At 40.3% G+C, this 17,399-nt stretch overlaps 1 protein-coding gene across 24 annotated transcripts in view; it reads left to right on the plus strand.

The window, feature by feature from the left end:
• CACNA1D (calcium voltage-gated channel subunit alpha1 D) overlaps positions 1-17,399 on the plus strand; it is a 477,528-nt gene that overhangs the window by 229,584 nt on the left and 230,545 nt on the right. The gene's annotated exons all lie outside the window — the stretch shown is intronic.

Raw genomic sequence — 17,399 nt, forward strand, 5'->3', positions numbered from 1 at the left:
AACCAAAACGGCCAACAAGAACAAACGACGCAGCAAGCGGGACTGTGAGTGGAAAGGAACTATTGCAGCCACCACACCCCTGAACAGGAGCTGTTGGAGAATCCTGCAGGGATTCACCGCGGCGGTGAGCGAACGGCTCCGGGCGCCATTAAAGAAGAACAAAGACCCCGGAGACTCGCACACAGCCCCGGCGGCGGTAAGCCTGCGCAGGAAAGCAGCGCGCTTGGCGCGCTTGAAAAGAAAACGCGGACCGGGATCACAGCGCCCAGGTCCCCGCTAGGCTTGCGGGAGACTTGCAGAGGTCCTCACTGAGGTGAAGGTCCCTCCTGAGTGAGCAGGAACCAGGCGCCCAGGGCACGGGCAGTGCAAAAGGCGCCATTCCCGCGCCACTGAACTGGCTACAGCCCGCGTACTGGAACTGAGGGCTTTGAACTGAGACCCGGGGCACGAAAATTCGGGGTGTGGGTACCCACGACGGTGGGTCACAAGGCAGACACAGCAACCAAAGCTTGAGGTGTACCCTACCATTTCCGCTCTGTTCCTGTCCCACGGGGGAGGCGAAAAAACAGCCCCCCAAGGACAATAGGAGAGATCTCTGGGCCACTAGAGACCAGGAAAAAAAGTCACTAACACCCCATAAAACGGAAATTTCTTAAGACTGCTTGAAAAGGGCAGAAGGCTTCTGGAGGACCAGTGGACAGCCGGGAAGTTATTCCACGCCAGCCCCTTCCGACCAGCAGTCTGAGCCCACAGAGGGAGCAGGCACCCACGTCCGGGGCAGACCGGGTGCGCAGAAGAGTGTGCCTGAAACCGGAGGCGCAGGGACTGCATCCCGCTTCGCTATTTGAGAACAGGACATTTCTTCAGTAAAAACTCCTAAAACCAGCAGAAAGCTCCACCAGAAGACAGAGAGATGGCTCCTGGAAGAGCCAGAGGGGAGCGGAGAAGTTACCCAAGGTGTCAGTCAGTCGAGCAACACAGTGTCCCAACGCATACGACAAATTAGAAAACAGACAGTAGGGAGGTAGAAGAACCACACGCAACCTAACAACTCCTCAGGAAAAAGCACACCACAAAAAAGAAACCACTCCCAGATTGCAACGACAGCAACTTGGAAGAACTTCTGAGCCTTCCAGAAAGAGAATTTAAAATTGCCATGATTAAAAAAGTGATAGATCAGAAGAAGGAAATGAGTCCCTAAAGAGGGAAAACAATGGTCAGAAGAATGAAATTGAGTCCCTAAAGAGGGAAGTAAAAGAAATGCAGGAGATCAAAGAATTAATGGAGGAACTAAAGAACTCGGGAAAAGAAGAAAGCAGAATAGATGAAATGGAAGAACGAATAAGTTCTCTTAAGACACAGAATAAAAAGAACCAAAAACAGAAAAGGAAAGAGAAGTACGAAGGAAAAAAGAATGAAGAAAGACTTCGGGAACTATCTGACTCCATGAGAAAGGAAATATAAGAGATTATAGGAATTCCAGAAGGAGAGAGAGAGATGTAGGAACAGAGAAAATATTCAGGAGATAATTGAAGAGACTTCCAAATGCGAAGAAGGAGCTGAAAATTGATATACAAGAAGCAGAAGAACACCAAACTTTCCACAACGAAAGGAAAAACACAGCAAGCAAGACACATAATAGTAAAGCTCCAAGAATCCCAGGACAAGAAAAAATAATGAAGCTGACAAGAGGAAGAAACAGATAACATTCAAAGGAAAACCAATCAGGCTGACATCAGACTTCTCTGAAGAAACACTACGGGCAAGGAGAGAGTGGAGGGACATAGTCAACAGACTCCAAGAAAACAGATGCCAACAAGAATACTCTATCCCGCAAAGCTCTCTTTCCTCCATGAAGAAAGAATAGGACCTTCCCAGACCAAAGAGAAAACTCCGGAATTTCATTACGAATAAACCCCCACTCAAAAAATCTACAAGGAATCCTAAAGCCAGAACCTCAGAGGGACGAATAACAACGAAGAAGACCAAAAAAAAAAAAAAAAAAAAAAGTATAAAAAGAATAAATAAAATCAAAGGAAAGACAAACATAATGGCAAATACAGATGCTAACATATCAATATTAACTCTAAATGTAAATGGACTAAACTCTTCAATAAAAAGACACAGAGTTGCAGCCTGGATTAAGAAACAAAACCCAACCTTTTGCTGTCTCCAGGAAACACATTTAGCTACAAAAGATAAAAATAGGCTCAAAGTCAAAGGATGGAAAACAATCCTACAAGCAAATGGGCCAAAAAAGAAAGCAGGAACAGCTATACTTATATCAGATAAAACAGACTTCAAACTCAAAAAATAAAAAGAGACCCCAATGGTCACTACATTGATGATAAGGGACAATACTTCAAGAAGAAATAAAACACTCATTAACATATACTCACCAAACGAAAGAGCACCAAAATATATCAGACAACTGTTGTCCTCTCTGAAAACAGACATCAGAGAAAACACATACGTAGTGGGAGACTCAACACACCACTATCAACAATGGATAGATCAACAAGACAAAAAATAAGTAAAGAAACTAAAGCTCTAAATAAGGACCTAGAGCATTTGGGCTTAACAGACATCTATAGAACACTAAACCCAAAAAAACGGAGTACACATTTTTCTCAAGCGCACATGGATCATTCTCCAGGATCGATCACATACTGGGGCACAAGACAAACATCAACAGATACACCAAGATTGAAATCATACCAACCATCTTTTCTGACCACGAAGGCATCAAACTAGAAATAAATCAAAAAAGAAGGCAAGGAACTATCCTACCTCATGGAGATTAAAAAACCACACTACTGGAAGACCACTGGACTAACGAGGAGATCAAAGAAGAAATTAAAAAATTCTTTGAATTGAATGACAAGGAGGACACCAATATCCTAAATGTATGGATGCAGCAAAAGCAGTAATAAGAGAAAATATATAGCATAGAAGCTCCACATCAAAAAACAAGAAAGAACTCAAAGAAACAACCTAATCTCGAAAGCTCAAAGATCTAGAAAAAGAACAACAAAAACCCCAAAACCAGTAGAAGAAAAGAAATAATAAAAACCAAAGCAGAATAAATGAAATTGAAACTAAAAAACAATCCAAAATATCAATGAAACCAAGAGCTGGTTCTTTGAAAAATAATAAAATAGACAACCCCTAGCCAGCTCACAAAGGAAAAAAAGGAGAAAGCACAAATACACAGGATCATCAATGAAAGAGGAGAAATCACAACGGACACAGCAGAAATCAAAAGAATAATCATACTACTATGAACAGTTATATGGAAACAAGTTCAACAATCTAGAGGAGATGACAAATTCCTACAACTCTACAATCACCCAAAGCTAGATAAAGAAGAAATAGAACACCTAAACAGACCAATTACAAGCAGCGAAATTGAAATGGTAATCAAAAACCCCCCAAAAACAAAAGCCCAGGACCTGATGGATTTACAAATGAATTCTACCAAACATTCAGAGACGAATTAGTGCCTATCCTTCACAAAAACTCTCCAAAAAATTGAGAAGGAAGGGACAATACCAAACACGTTCTATGAAGCCAATATTACACTAATACCAAAACCGAATAAGGACAACACAAAAAAGGAAAACTATAGGCCAATCTCCCTAATGAACACTGATGCAAAAATCCTCAATAAAATTTTAGCTATCAGAATCCAACAATGTATCCATAAGATAATTCACCATGACCAAGTTGGATTCATTCCAGGGGCACAAGGATGTTTAACATCCGAAAATCAATCAACGTTATCCAACACATCAACAAAAAGAAATATAAAAACCATATATAATATCAATAGATGCTGAGAAAGCTTTCGACAAAGTGCAACACCCATTCATGATAAAAGCCCTTGAAATTCTTGGGATACAAGGAACATACCTCAACATCATAAAGGCCATCTATGACAAGCCAACAGCCAGTATCATTCTCAATGGTGAAAAGCTGAAAGCAATTCCATTAAGATCTGGAACAAGACAAGGATGTCCACTCTCACCACTGCTTTTCAATATAATACTGGAAGTCCTAGCCAGAGCAATAAGACAAGAGAAGACATCCAAGGAATCCAAATAGGAAAAGAAGAAGTCAAACTATCACTATTTGCAGATGATATGATAATATACATAGAGAACCCCAAAATCTCCACAGAAAAACTAATTCAACTCATCAATCAATTCAGTAAAGTGGCAGGATACAAAATCAACACGCAAAAGTCAGTAGTCTTCCTATACACAAACAATAAATCTGAAGAAGAAGAAATCAAAAAAACCACCCCTTTATTATCGAACAAAAAAAATCAAATATTTGGAATAAATCTAACAAAAGAGTAAGGACCTATACAAAGAAAACTATAAAACACTGTTAAAAGAAATAGAAGAAGACACAAAGAAATGGAAAGACATCCCCTGCTCATGGATTGGAAGAATAAACATTATTAAAATGGCCATCCTACCAAAAGCAATATACAGATTCAATGCTATTCCAATCAAAATTTCAATGTCATTCTTCAAAGAAATAGAACAATTATTGATGAAATTCATATGGAATCACAAAAAACCCGAATAGCCAAAGCTCTCCTGAAAAAGAAAGAAGGGAATGGAGGCATCACACTCCCAGACTTCAAACTATACTACAAAGCCATAATCATCAAAACTGCATGGTATTGGAACAAGAACAGACATACAGACCAATGGAATCGAATAGAAAATCCAGAAATAAACCCACAGATTTATGGTCAACTAATCTTTGACAAAGGAGCAAAGACTATGCATTGGAGCAAAGAAAGTTTGTTCAATAAATGGTGCTGGGAAAACTGGGTCGCTACATGCAAAAGAATGAAGCTTGACCACTACCTCACACCATACACAAAAATCAACTCAAAATGGATTAAAGAACTAGACTTAAGACCTGAAACCATAAAATACATAGAAGGAAATATAGGCAAAACACTACGGGATTTGCACATCAAAGACATCTTTACAGACACATCACCCAAAGCAGTGATAGTGAAGGCAAAGATAAACAGCTGGGACTACATCAAATTAAAGAGCTTCTGCACAGCAAAAGAGACAATAACAAAAACAAAGAGAAACCCCACCAACTGGGAGAACATTTTTGCACACAACACTAATGATAAAGGACTGATCACAAAAATCTGCAAAGAGCTGATGAGACTCAGCAACAACAAAGAAAATAATCCAGTCAAAAAATGGGCAGAAGAGCTAAAAAGAAACTTCTCTGAAGAGGAAATGCAAATGGCCAACAGACATATGAAAAAATGTTCAACATCACTTGTAATCAGGGAAATGCAAATCAAAACTACCATGAGATACCATCTTACACCAGTGAGAATGGCACATATTAAAAAAACTAGCAACAACAAATGTTGGCGAGGATGTGGAGAAAAAGGAACTCTTCTGCACTGTTGGTGGGAGTGCAAACTGGTCCAACCACTATGGAGAGCTGTGTGGAGATTTCTGGACCTACTAAACATAGAGCTTCCATATGATCCAGCAATTCCACTCCTAGGTATTTACCCAAAGGACACAGAAACATCAATTCCAAAGAGCACCTGCACCCCTATGTTTATAGCAGCACTGTTTACAATAGCTAAGCTTTGGAAACAACCCAAATGCCCAAAAATAGATGACTGGATCAAGAAGATGTGTACATATATACCATGGAATATTACTCAGCATTCAAAAAAGATAAACACATGCAATTTGCAGCAACATGGATGGCGCTGGAAGGGATCATGCTCAGCGAAATAAGCCAAAAAGAAAAAGAAAAATACCGGATGGTCTCACTCATAGCAGGAATCTAGAAAACTTAAATAAGGGACCAGGAAAATGAATATAAGAAAGTGAAAATCAAAATCAACAAAAAACTATGAACCAGAGACACTTTTTGGGGGTGTGGGGCGGGAGGGAAGGATTGGGGTCAGAATGGGGCGTTTGCAATTGTATGGGGGAATATAAAATAAAATTAATATTAAAAAAAAGATTACTAATATTTGGAGACTTACTTCAAACATAAGGAAATTCTGAACATATGAGAAAAGACAATGGAGTGACAGTTATGTTCATAAAAAAAAATAAATAAAAAAAAAAATAAAAAGCAACTTAGAATACACACAAAATGACATTTAAAATGGCTATGTTCTGTGTTTCAGCCATCCAAATGTCCAAAGACAATCACACTACAATATTATCTGTCAGTGAGTAGTTTTAGAAACAGCTGCAATGACCCAAAATATAGTGTGCCTATGGAAAACACAGTCCTCGGTAGAATTAAGAATAAACTAAGCAGGCATATAATCACCTGGGCACATTTCTAATCACATTACATTAAATTTTAAAACTGAAAGCCTTAATTTTAGGTATATTATAAAAGCAACTATGTCAAAAGTAATGTGTATACAGAAGAACAACGATCAGAAGAGAACAAGGAAACAATTTAACTGTGGTAATGCTAAAATTGTGATTGATTTAAATATCACCACCATTGAAGTATACTAATAATAAATTAAAAGTGGGAGGAAGAAGGAATTTTGGAGTTAGCCTGTAAGCAGTATTGAAACAGATACGCATTTTTCAAAAATTTCTGCAGAAGGAATGATAAGATACTTGAAATACAGGCTTATTTGATTCTACAAATCTAAATAGGTAATCAGACTTAGCCAGCATGAAAAGCTGTAGAAAAAGCCTTAAAATTCATTAATCTCATATCTGCCAAGGTCAGCTCCAGAGTCCAGAACACACATCTGTTCTCACTCCTGCCTCTCTTGATTTCTACCCACCAGATGCTTTCATAGGGGCAGGGAAGAGCCCAGAGGCTGACAATGACTCAAAGACTCTGATCCTCTCCGACCAAGGGCATACGGCCTCTTTGTCTCCTTATGGTCCCAGGAGCACAACTCTTCACACTCTTTAGAGTAAGAGAAAAATCAGCAGAGTAAAGGTAGGTAGGTATGTACTGTTCTCACACACAACCCTTACAAAATGTCCAACAAAGAAATGTTGGCACTCCCTTTAAAAACCATGTTTACAGAGAAAATTTGTTTTTCAGGCCTAAAGTGCAAGCCAGAGCTCACTCTGAAGCAACATGCCCCAGGTCCAGTCCATGAAGCTCTATCCTTTGAACTTGCATCCCACACTTCAGTCCTAGTGTTTGCAAGAGATTCACTTTCTAGCAACCAAAATCAGGAGGTGGCTTAGACAAAAACAAGACAGTGCCCTCATGTTTTGGATGTTTTTGAGTTCTCTCTCTCTCTCTCTCTCCCACTCCTCTGTCTCATCACCTTCCAAGAGTATGTCTTCTTCTTACTTTGAAATTGATAATGTCCAAAATCACCACCAACAACCAAAAAAATCTGTCAAATAAGGGAGAAACAAGAAAGCCGACAGCTGGTTCAGAAGGAGAGCTGGAACACACTGCAGAGCAGACTGCTCTCTGCAGCACCCACACTGGAAGACATTAAATAAGTCAGTCGTACTCATCTGAAACCAGGCAAGCCAGGGAGAAAACGAAGATGATGGTCTGAAATTCATTCATAGGATTTCAAGACCAAGCTGGTTTTACCTAACTTCACAACAGCCAGCATCCACTGACCCATGTCACAGCTTCACAAGAAAGGCCAAATGGCTCATTATGTGAAAAGTTCCAACGACTGTTTTTTAATGTTTAGCAGCAGTTGCTTGGCTCGGCCACTGCAACAAATATTGCTGAGCTGTTTAACTTACGAGAGACATTTAAAAGCTAAAAAGCCCAAATTCTAAATATGTAATTCATAAAACAGCATATTTTCTTTAATTCATTTTCTCAAAGTTTACAATATCTGTACTAATTCTCTGTAACTAGATATGTTCTGGATACATTCTCAGAGAATCTGTGCAGAATAAAAATTTGAAACATCTTAAAACTAACTAAAAACATCTTTCTAGTATGCTGCGAGGCAAATGCTTTTTACATGTTTTGCATTTTTATGCTAAACAGCGCAGCTGCGATTGATAAAAAGCAATCAAGCTAATTTAAGTCAATCAACTCCAGGAGGTTCTCATCACTTGGATAAAAATGCTCTCTCACTCCTTAGAAAATAAATAAAGATTTAACAGAGTGAATATATTTTCTTGGCTCTGCTTTCTTGCTATTCCAAAGGCAGCATATAACTAAGAAATCATGTTAAGCAATTTCTGTCACTAGTTTAAAGCGTAATGCAAACTTTTAAGTCATGTTTAATTAAGTAATCCTCGGCAAGAGCATATTAGCAGAGAGTAATAAGCCTCAAGTGAGAGAATCGCACACATACGCACACGTATGATAGGTACACAATTGTTATTAGAGAGACTATAATTCCTCTTTAATCTCTAAGAAGCCTATCAAGTTAAATGATTTCGTTCTGGCTGATTGTCATTATTAAAAGATGATGCTGGAGTTTCAAAAATCACAATTTAAGATCTGTAAGTTCAAGAATAAGCTAGAAAGCAGAGTTGGTGCATTTAGCTAACTTTGGACATTATGAGAAAACCAGCAGGGACAGTCACAAAGTACTTTACCAGGATAAAGACAGTCCATGTTCAAGATCTGGGCAGGGAGAGGAAGAATTTAGCATTCTCATTTCTACTGCCAGGTCAACATCCCACTCCTATGAATGCAAAATTCCAAGATGCCTACAAGCATGACCTAACAAATAAACCCAAGCAGGAGTTCATAAAGATCTATCATCAGCGATATTAGCTACCTGTGCAGGAAAAATAGAGCCAAACCATTTGATTTTTTAGGGAAGTGACCCTCAAAAAGTATGTGCAAATCAAGAAAAGCTTCTCTGCTTCTCATTGCATTAAAAACTCTGGACCAGTCACTGAGCAATTCCATTCAAAAGATGGTAGTGTTAAAATCCATGGGGAGAATTAAAGGAGTTCACAGAAGCTAACAAGAAGCTCCAGTTCACAGGAGACATCAGCTGCTTGACTAGTGCTTGTGCAAACAAAAATTCTTTTCATTTCTTGAATAGAGGAAGAAGGCATGCATTAAGGAAAAGGATGATAATAATGAAGTTGAAAACAGTATTCTGAAATCTTCAATGAAATTAGTCAGAGATGAACTGGGGCATTTTTAGGATGTTTCCACTTATCAGCCCCCTCTGACCATAATGATGCCTCATTCCTGATGTGGAACAAGCAGGTAAGAAGATGCTGTCATGGAGAAGCCAGCTGTGATGTGACACCCACATACTAAATGAACTCCATCCACTTTGCAGTGATGTTTGTGTGTTAGAAAACTAGTTTCTTTGAATTCTTGAAGAATACAATTTGATTACACACAATTTAGTGGCTAGGACATGTCTATTAATTATACCTTTTTATTTATTGCATTATAATACTGTGACATGTGCAGTCAGGCTGACTCTGAAGACACCCTCCCAGAGCTAGCCAATTGCTAGAGAGAATAACAGACTTACCTAGCAAGTGACCTTTACATACAAACCAACCAGAGCCCATACCCCCACTACCTCCTCCATCAGGCTCTCATACTCAACCTAGGTCACTATTCCCCTGCCCTAATTACCTTCGGACCAGGTACCAAACTAGTAGGGTCAGTCACTATTCTCCTGTTTGCTGCAATTATTCAAGCTAGCCAATCCTAAACCTGTTTACCCTGCCTCATCTGTTCCTTCCCACAGAAGCCACAACAACAGCTCTTACCCAATTTTCCCCCTCACCCCCTCTGCCTCCTGACTGACCCTGCTGCTCCCTGTGTGCCCCCCCCCATCCTCTAGGGAACTGTGAGTAACTATCTCATCAGTGGCAATCATCGCCTGATCTACTGACCTCACTAGCCACAAGCAAAAATAAAATCTACACTTCAAAAAAAATAAGAAAATGCATGCTTCATTCTATTGTACCCTCACCTAAGCAACTATGGCTGAGGAGTCTGGCTTCAAGAACAGTTGTGATCAGGAACCTGTTTACTGCATTGGAATTACAAGTTGTAAGGGCAAATGTATCTCTGGATTCAACTTGCAAGGGATAAACTTGTCCTGATCAGGAAGCTGTTTTCTGCATTGGAATTACAAGTTGTAAGGGCAAATGTATCTCTGGGTTCAACTTGCAAGGGATAAACGTGCCCTGTTAGTGATGTGGAGTTTCGAGGTCTTAATGTCTTGAGAGCCAAATAGCCAGTCTTTCTATCTTCCTGCAGGAGAAGGGGATCACTTTGCAGCCTCCAGCAATGGCAGGCTTCCATAGAAGGAACAGTTTCACATTCATCGAAACAACACCACATACCTACAGTCGTGTGTTCCAAAAATATTTTATTCAATACTTGTAGTCAGATTCTCCACATCTTTCTACTTGTGTTCCCCCTTCCAGCCAAAAGACACCATGAAAAATTCCCTGAACATACCCTTTTGTCTCTGTATCTTTGCTCATACTATTCCCTCAGCCTGAAATGCCATTCCCTCTTCTAACCATTTTTGCCCACCTAGATTCTATTATCCTTCAGCTACATTTGCCTCCATAGTGGAGTCTTCCTACCTCCTCCCCAGTCTAAAGGAATCGATTCTTCCCCTCCTCTTCAACAACTCTTTCATATTCCCTTGTTTGGTTCTTTTTGGGGGACCATGTTCATTGTGCTATGGATAACATCTATTAATAGTTAATACCTAACTGATTGTTCTGTACGTGACAGGCACTGCAGTAGATATTGCATCCCATCACTGAATGCTTACGCTAACATGTTGAGGAAGGTATTCCTATCATCCTGATCTACAACTGAGAAAACTAAGGTCCTGAAAAAGTAAGTGAATTGCCCAAGACCACAATATTAGTCTAGTGATTACAGTCTAGATTAAAACCCAGGTCCTTGGATATAAGTCTGTGCTTTTAATAGGTGGTATTGACTCTACCTGGGTTACATAACTGCCTACAAAGATCACCTCTGACAATTGCAAATGGCATGTTATGGTTGGCTCAGTGTTCACACGCAGTGAATAGCGGGTGTTTAATGTCTGGATAATTCTAGTTATATTTGAAAATTGCAAATTTCAGTTATTCATCCATTGTACTTTGTCACTTATTTGGTAATGGGCTGTTGCCTGGATTCTCCACATCCAGGTGAATTTGATTTTATCCTCAGAAAGGATACATTGGGCCTCCACTCCATATAACTAGCTACTGAGACAAAGACAACTGGTCCAATGGACAGCTTCATCTGTACTGGGGATCCTCACCTATCATGAGGTGCCCTAGAGTACACTCCAGCTCTTCACACCTACTCCCTAGGCAAGGGATCTTGGACCAGCCTCAATTTCTGCATCTATAAATCAGGATGATAAGTGGACCCTCAGAGGAATGCTATGAAAATGGTATGTAGGGGGTGGCAGCAAAGAGTGGAGGGGACCCAATGGACTGTGGTGGAGGGTTCTTGGTACTTTAATGGTAGGCATGATACTGTAACATACATTGAAAAGGTATGAACCTGTATTCCTAAAACATATACAGTGTTGTAAACCATACTTTTTTATTGCTACTATCATAAAGACAAATTAATGAAAAACCAAAAAAATAGCATGCAGGTAGAGTGTGTGCCATGAAGCCTGGCATATATTGAAGTGCTCAGTAAGCTCTTCAAAAGAAAGGAAAAGAAAAAGACATGGTAGTTTCACCTCACTAAATACATGGGAAAAATCACACCAAATGAAGGCCAACTCTGGGCAAAACACTATCCTCATCCAGGCTGTACTGTTCTTCCAGTATCCAATGACCATTCCAAATGGTCAACACAGACCAGAGGATGTAGAGATCACTATGGCAATGAGAACAAGCTTCTCAAAGACTCTGGGGTGTAGACAGTGGGAAGAAAAAGGGAAGACTACTCTTAGAAGAGGAATGTTGTAGAGAAGCTATCCCAAGGATATGAAATAGGCCAGCTTGGCGATAGGGGTTACTGAAGTAGTCCTTATAAACACTCTACCTTGATTATCCATGAGATATGGAACAGCAGAGTGATGGAGGGAAAGTTTAAGTACTTTGGGGTTAGATTTAGAATCCTAACTCTACAATTTCAGAGTGTGGGGCCTGACGCAAGTTACTTACCTCTCAGGTCTCAGTCTCCTCACCTGTACAATGGGATGGTGTTTAGGGACCTGTTACGTGTAAGAGCATCATGCCTGGCCATTGAGCAAATGCTCAGTCAATGGTAGTATTTGTTACTAAGATGAGAAGGGTCTATACAATGGAAATATTTCTACTTCACAGGATCATTGCAAGGGTTCAAAATGATGACATAAAAAGCATCCAGCACAATGCCTTAACCACTACAGGTGAGCAATGAATACAAGGTATTATTGTTAGTGGTGGTAGTGATAATAGTGATAGAACATGCACAAGGCTCAGCAATTTATGCAGGGACTTCTAAGAAGAAAACCAAAAAAGGTAGGTAATACTAAGAATAATAACAGATACAGTAGCAGCAGCATATTACATATCAGGCACCAAGCTTGGTGTTTTCCATGCACTAATGTGTTCCTTTATATAGCCTGATGCATAGGTACTATAATTTCCAGTTTTCCACGGAGGAAGCTTTTACCAAAACTCATAAGCAGGAATTAACAAACTTTTTGGTAAAGGGCCAGGCAGTGAATATTTTTGGCCTCAAAAGGTGAATAGTCTCTTTCCCAACTAATCAATTCTGTCATTGTAGAGTGAAAGCAGCCACAGACAATATGAAAATGAATAGGCAAAGCTTTGCTCCAATAAAAAAATTATTTACAAAGGCAGGAGCAGTGGGATCTGGCCTCTGGGTCACATTTTGTTGACTGCCATAACTTAGACCATGCTACCTGATAGAACTACACTTACACTTGACAGGGGAATCTTGTTAAGGAGCTGCAAAGAAGAAATGGCACTTTTGTGTTTCCCTATGAGAATATTTGTTAAAATGGAACCATGTCAAATTGACATGGATTCAAAGCATAATTTAATGTGGTTGGGTAATCTCACTTCCTTGGGAAGGAAGCACACCCTGAACCTTTGACCAGAAATAGTCGTCCATCCTCTTCTCACCTGGTTTACACCAATCATGTTTCAGATCTGGGATCCAGCAACTCTTTCTCCAGGAAGTCCAGCTTAGAGCCACCTTCCACTTGGGCAGAACACTGAATGTCCTCTTCTCATCATAATGGTATTATTGAGATTATGGATTTAATTTTTTTTTCACTGGACAATGAGTTCCAGGAACACCAGTCATGCATAGTTTTATACATGTAGCATCCCCAAAACCTAACCCAGGGTCTGGTACATAATGATTGATGAGACAGGTCTTTAGTGTCACCTGTTACTGATGACGGAGGGAGTCACAATGATCCATCCAAGGTAACAAAACTATTATGCCACAGGACTATAATTCAAGCCAGATTTGGTTGACATTCAAACCTAGATCTTAAACAAAACACCCTGCTTCCTCTTGGGAATCTGGGGGATAGCATTTGTGGGAAACAAAAGCACCACAGAAAAGATTCCAGAGCCAAAGGTAGGAAAATATTGAGGGAGTTGAGTGATTTCCTTCAAAAGGACAATTCAAAATTTGTCCTTCAGTTTACTAAAAGATTCTAAGTGATATCTAACAGATGGTTTTTGTTTGGCTGCAAACTTTTGTAAAATATTTTTTTTTAATTGGTTGCTGGCATCATAAAAAGATTCTACCCCAAAGTCTAGTTTTCCTGCTTCTCTGAAAATCAGAGGATCTGGTCACACTGGATGCCTAGTTCCAGAGGACAAGGTCAGCTTTAGACTGAGTGTCTGCTCTCCAGTTACAACAGTCTCACTCAGTCAGCTTCTCTGGGTACCAATACTGCCTGGACCCTGCCACGTTGATACAGGAGCCCCTGGGTGAAATGGAGACTCACAGAGGCAAATTAGGGGCTAGAGGACTACAAACTGAGTAGACAGGAGAGAGTAAGCTTTCAGTTTCCTCTGGAAAAGGATATCAACAGGAAAGAAGGAAGGAATACAGAAAGGGCAGAGTGGGGCAGTGAGGGATAAAAGAGGGAAATTGTAGTATTGAGATGAGTCCAAATAGATCTATTGAGGAGGAGGGAGGTTTTAAACTTGGTTGTAATTTTTCTAAATGTCTAGATCATGGACAGGGCAGGAATACAAGAGCAGGATTCCAGAAAATGGTTCCCGAAGCACATGGGAGTGGTGGAGGACGTGTGGCAATGCTCCCTGTTAGAATGACCCGAGTCCACATCATATGATGCAAGGATACTGCACACCTGAGGGGTCATCCTGAGCAACAATCTTAGCATCATTTGGTGAAAACCCCCAGTATCTGGGGCTTAGGTTTATTTATCAGGAACTTAGGTTTATTTTCAAGTCAAGGTTGTCCAGTAAATGTCATAGTTGTTTCATTTCCTGGTAGTAAAAGCAGTGATAAATCAAAAAAGGAAAACAAACATAAATGACCGAAGTCTCATACAACTGAGAGCAACTAAGATAAGTCAATCCTAAATCGGAACCTGACACTAGCACATTTTATTTTTTTTATTTTTTTTACAGTTTTTTTTTTTTTTTTTTAAGATTTATTTATTTATTTATACAAGCACTGGGTACAGTCAGAAGCACGGGAGGGTGAGAGAATTCACCAGAGTCAGAGCAGAGAGCAGAGCAGGTAGACTGACAAAGAACACTACTGAGGGGAGCAGCGGGCGGCAGGAGAGGTCTACGCACCATGTGGGACCCTCACCTGGCTGCCGGGGATCGAACTGGCGCTGCAGAGGCTGCGGGCAGCTTCGCAACCCAGCGCTCAACCACTGCTCCACCGGGGAGGCCCTACCACGTTTTTAGATGCATGCCTTTCAGGTATTTGCTCACTTCTTTGGGCCTTAGTTTTCTCACCTGTGGATTGAGAACAGCACCATCTATTTTGCAGGATTACTATAAAAATTTGCTGAGGCCTGGTTTGTCCAGTCTGCAGAGCACACGTTGCCCTTTCCAGCCTTCCTACCTACCTGAAGCAGATAGAGAAAGCCTAAACCATTTACACTGTAGCCTTTAGATTGAGAGTATTTACAAAATATATATGATAAGACAATTAGAATATTCACTGATAGTCACCAAATATAATATTTTTCTGTAAAACAAAGATATTTATGGCTTTCATGATCCTATCTACAGAAAGCATAAAAATCATGACAGCCCTTATAACTTAAGTTACTTTGGGTTTTTACATTAATTTTCAAAAACACAAATGCTCCAACTTTCAAAGCTCAAACAACCAGACATTTAGTGCAGTTAAATATTTTTCCTTCTCAAAAACAAGCTATTACTTCTTAGGACTAAACTTTGAAGATACTGTTGATCCTTCTGCATGTTTAATTCAAACTCTAAGTTTAATTCAGAAATTCTTATTAAACCTGTCTCTTTAGAAGGTGATTTTTGCAAAGTTAATATTTGCTTATATTAGGTGTTAATATAAACTGTGTAGTTTACTTGGAGTTTTTTCTCGCGGAGACCGCAACATTCAAGGCTCACGTGCTCAGCAGTTCTAATTCCTCCCTGCAGCAACAGAAACAAGGAAAATTGCTGCCACGTGTGTTTGACTTGCACTCCCCATAAGCACTGAGGACCCACCCCCTTCAGCTCAACCCCATCCCAGGCCCAGAGGCACAACACAACCACCAAATGGCAAAGGACGTCACCGAGACTACTTTGGATTTGTCCAAATAGGTGAACGATTGCAGAGCAAAACGAACCAGTCATTAAAAAATAAGTCTGTGACAGCAGAACCACTGGAAACAACTAACCGTTCACTTTCAGGGAAGTGATGAACTAAAGCATGTGGTGCATGGCCGTGACGCCGAGGCAGGTCTAATAATACAGAAGGCCCTAATACAGAAGGCCCACCAGACACAGCACAACTTCATATCCAGTATGATTTCATTTATGTTTGAAAATCCCCTCATTAATATGCGTGTATATGACAAATAGGTAAGTACTTAAAAAATAATGTGGACAAACACAGCCCAAATGATAAGGATGATTACTACTGGGGAGGGGACACCGTACTGCAGTGTGTTCAGAAAGACAGAAGAAGAATTTTCTCTATATTTTGAATTTTTTAATTTATGGTTTTTTAATTATAATACAAGGGTATTTTTACATTAATTTATGATTTTAACATAAAATTATGTTATACTAAGAAAGTTGTGTTCTCCAAAATAAAGAAAGAAGTCTGGTATCTTATTTGGGCTCATTCAGGTTGGAGTGAGTAGACAACTTTGAATTTGTCCAGTGACAGAGGTGGAAAGGCTTATGGTCTGGGAAGGGTGGGGGTGGGGCTTTCAGGAGCAAAAGGAAGACCAGAAACTGGGCAACAGTAGAGCCAGGTCTTGCAGGAAATGGAAACCTTCCTGATAACCAGGAGATCAGGTGGCTCAGGAGTGATGTCAGAATTCCCATCCAATTCCTCCTTTGTACTACCCTCCTTCCTCTCTACTTCCTGGCTTCAGCTTGGTATTAGGTGCTCATGGCTTCTGCTAAGTGCCTTTGTGCAGCCTGTTCTCAACTTCTCACAACTATATGTCTTCATACCTTGAGTGCAAACACCCAGGAGATCACAGGGCATATATAATGAACTCATCTACCATGCATTTACCTCTCCTTTCCCATTTAATCCTTGCAACAGCACTCTGGAATTCAAGGACATAAGCACTTGTCCATCCAGTTATTCAAACCTAAAATCTCAGAATTTGTCTTTGATTCTACTCTTTCCTCATCTTCTGCTCCCAAGTCCAATTCCATCCTGACAGCTATCCCTCCAAAATGGATGCAAAGTCATCCTCCATCTGTGTATCTTCCCACCATCACTGGGCTCAGGCATTCAACACCTCTGAGGTGTCTGAAGGGGCCTCTCAGCCTCCACTCCTCTATCCCTATAGAAGCCATTCTCCATACAACACTCAGAGTGCCTTTTAGGATGCAAACCAGACCACCTACAGCCTTGCTTAAATCCCTCTAGTGGCTTTACACCATGCTGTGAACACAATCTTACTTCCTTGCTGTGACCAAGAGACAGCTCAGTCTTCCTACCTGTCCAAGTTCACCTTCTCCCATTATCCTCTCACTCACTCTACTTGGACCTCACTGGTTTTCTCTTTGCTTTGTTTGTTCTGTGCACACAAAACTCACTCCTGCCTAAGGCCTGGGCACTCTGGCTCTCTCCATCGGGAATCATTATCTAATCTAGCAGACGTGCCATTAAATGGCCTTTTGCATATTTGTTTCCCTCCAACCCCACTAGAATGTAAGCTCCAAGAGAACTAAGGGTTTTGCCTGCCTTATTCACTGCTCTATCCCTAGAATTTAGGG

The sequence above is a fragment of the Talpa occidentalis genome, unplaced genomic scaffold, assembly GCF_014898055.3.
Source record: "Talpa occidentalis isolate TD23 unplaced genomic scaffold, MPIMG_talOcc4v2.1 talOcc4.10, whole genome shotgun sequence".
Lineage (NCBI taxonomy): Eukaryota > Metazoa > Chordata > Mammalia > Eulipotyphla > Talpidae > Talpa > Talpa occidentalis.